We start from the raw sequence: 2,881 nt of genomic DNA on the forward strand, positions 1-2,881 counted from the left end.
TCGATTGGACTTCGGAGTGAAATGATGGAGCCATGTTTCATTCATTGTCACATATCGACGGAATAACTCGGGTTTATTACACTTGATCATCTTCAAACACTACTCCGAATCATGAACTCGTCTTAGTTTTTGGTCAAAAGTGAGTTAAACGTACACGTTCAGTTGATATCTTTAGAGTGTCTGCTATTTCATTCAATTTCTATTTACGGCTTAGGGCTTACTAAATAATATGTGGATTTAATTCTAGTCATAGCGCCATCTATGTGTCAGGCCGAGGGTTTTTCAATTGACCTGTGACAATCCAAAGCTAACCAAAAAAAAGTTCTACGATTAATTATCAATGCTTATCGTTATGCTGCACTATGACCTCGAAATCAAATAGATTTACGAAAATATTGAAGATTAAATAGCCTTAAAATATGAAATAGGTTTAATAATGTTCAGAAAAGTGGTAACAATACAGCTGCTGGACAACAGGCAGGAAATCAGAAGATAGAGCCGAATCAAACCAGATGAACTTGTATACTGTATAAATAGGTTATCTTAACTTTAGACTTATATCCCCGTAACTCTAGCCCTTCCTATTAAACAGCATATACGACCTAGTCAATTTGTAAAAACGTAAAATTCCTAAAAAAACGTTTGATTAGGTTTTGTTGGTCATATTTTTTTAACAATTCATTGCAAATATATTATTGTTCATGGGGAAATAGGTATGGCTTTATTTCATTTTTTTAAACAAGCCTATAAAAACATGAACTGTATAAAGAAACATTATCTACAATAACATCTTCGGTTTGGATACACTCCATCAGACTGACAGGAGAAGAAATAGACCAATCATAGAATTGTGAACAAGTACCTAATAGATTAAAACTTAACAAATAGGTAAATAAACTGAATAGTGATTCGGTTCTGTGAAAGTAACAGTGATTGAATAAAACATTTTGTTGTGGGCTTATGACCCAATTCTGACAATTACCAATACAGAGTGTCAAGATCGGAAACGACTAAAGATGAGTATATGATTAGTATCGTATAACTGTAGAAAATCGTATTGTAGAGTATGATTTGTATGCATAGATATGTGTGTAATTGTTTAAAATATACATGAGCATTACGTTAGAATTTATAAGGAAAAAAACTAACTGTTTTGAGGATATTGCAAATGCATTAGGGAGAATGTAGGGATTAAATATAATTTTATGAAGGAAAATGTACACAGGCAGTAACAAGAAACTAACGAGGAGTAAATCGATTAAAATGAGTTGATAAGGAAACACAAGAACGAAGAAAACCAGAACTAAACGTAAAAATGTAAAAATACTATCTAATGTAATTAATATATTATTATGATATACATTTGTTAAGTAGGTAGGTCAGGCCTCCAGGGGATACCACTACATAAAAAAGGCGCTTAGAACTCTACCTCATAGGTGGTGAGGAAGAAACTTCAATACAAATATAATAAAACAACTGTAACCTACAAACCATTATGGCTGTTTAATTAACTGTAGTTTAAGTTCTTTAATGTAATGTAATAAGTAATGTTAAAATGCATTGGGTTTAATAATGTTATTTTTGTGTCATTATTTTATTTACTATGGAATTTTATTATTCCATATTCAGAATAAACCAAATTCGACACGATAACATTACTACCTCATACATTTTGATAACAAGCATTGGTTGTTTTATTGGAAAGACTATATAGGCCAACAGCTCCAAAGTGCAACTGGAATAAACATCTTCTAAATTTGTGAAATATAATACATAAAAATGTGTTGTTTCTTGACTGTCTGTTAGTTCGAATTTTACTAATAACCGTTACGAAAGCAGTTAATGTCTGTTATATCTGGTAGAATATTCCTTTTATAGCAGCGCTGTTACAAATTTTATTCTGAAGAATTAAAATATTTCATTGACGGGACAGTGGTTTTTCTGCTATTACTGGTGGGTTTGTGAAACACTTTGTAGTCACCAAAATGAAAACAAAATTAATTTTAAACGATAATTCTGTTGTTTAAAGCTACAGCCATATCTTACAGCTAAGTTATTACGTATACATTAAAAAAAGAAGTATATATTACCATTATGTGATTTCTGGACCCTAGGATGTAAGCTACGAACCCTCCTACCGGAAATAAATATCTCGAAGGCGCTGCTCGCATAAAAATTAACCTGGAGATGGCCCGAAGGCGACAGAAACTGGTCCTTAAACGGGCAAAATATTTAGGGTGTTAGAGGATGATAGTGGCTAAAAGTCATTGTTTAGAATTCCTTGGTCGGTTTGCCCATTGTCTTTTTTCTCGAGATTGGTCCTGAGGGGATCAGTAATTATTCTTTGTCCGAGGTGTGGGATTCGGGCAAAAATGAATGAAGCGGAAGTTCTGGCCGTTGGTCTTTGAATGGTGATGCTGAATATATTTGTAATGGGAAAATGTGCAAGTATATTGTCATCAGTAAAATATATTTATACATGTGCTTAACTTTTCAACAGAATATCATCTACCATCTTCTGGCCTTGTTTATCTGTACCTAGGAATACTTCAGAAAAAATAACTACAATAAAATAATTACAAATTTTTGTTAAAAGATATTTGATATCAGATTTTATAATTTTTAATTAAAAGAACTCTAAAAATGCTAATATTAAAGAAATATACCTAATGTTAATACAGATGACTTTTTAAATCAATAAAAATAATCTCTTAAGAAGAGAGATTAGAAATGGACACAAATAAATAATATTATAAATATATTATTCAAACAAAATATTAAGATTTTTATTTATATCGAATATTAGCCTCATAATAAAATAATAAAATATTAAAATAAAGCAACAATTAATCACCAAAATAAGTAACGAATCATAACAAAC

This window comes from Rhynchophorus ferrugineus, unplaced genomic scaffold (assembly GCF_030347505.1).
Source record: "Rhynchophorus ferrugineus isolate W39M unplaced genomic scaffold, kcgeb_rfMv2 rfM8, whole genome shotgun sequence".
Classification (NCBI taxonomy): Eukaryota; Metazoa; Arthropoda; class Insecta; order Coleoptera; family Curculionidae; genus Rhynchophorus; species Rhynchophorus ferrugineus.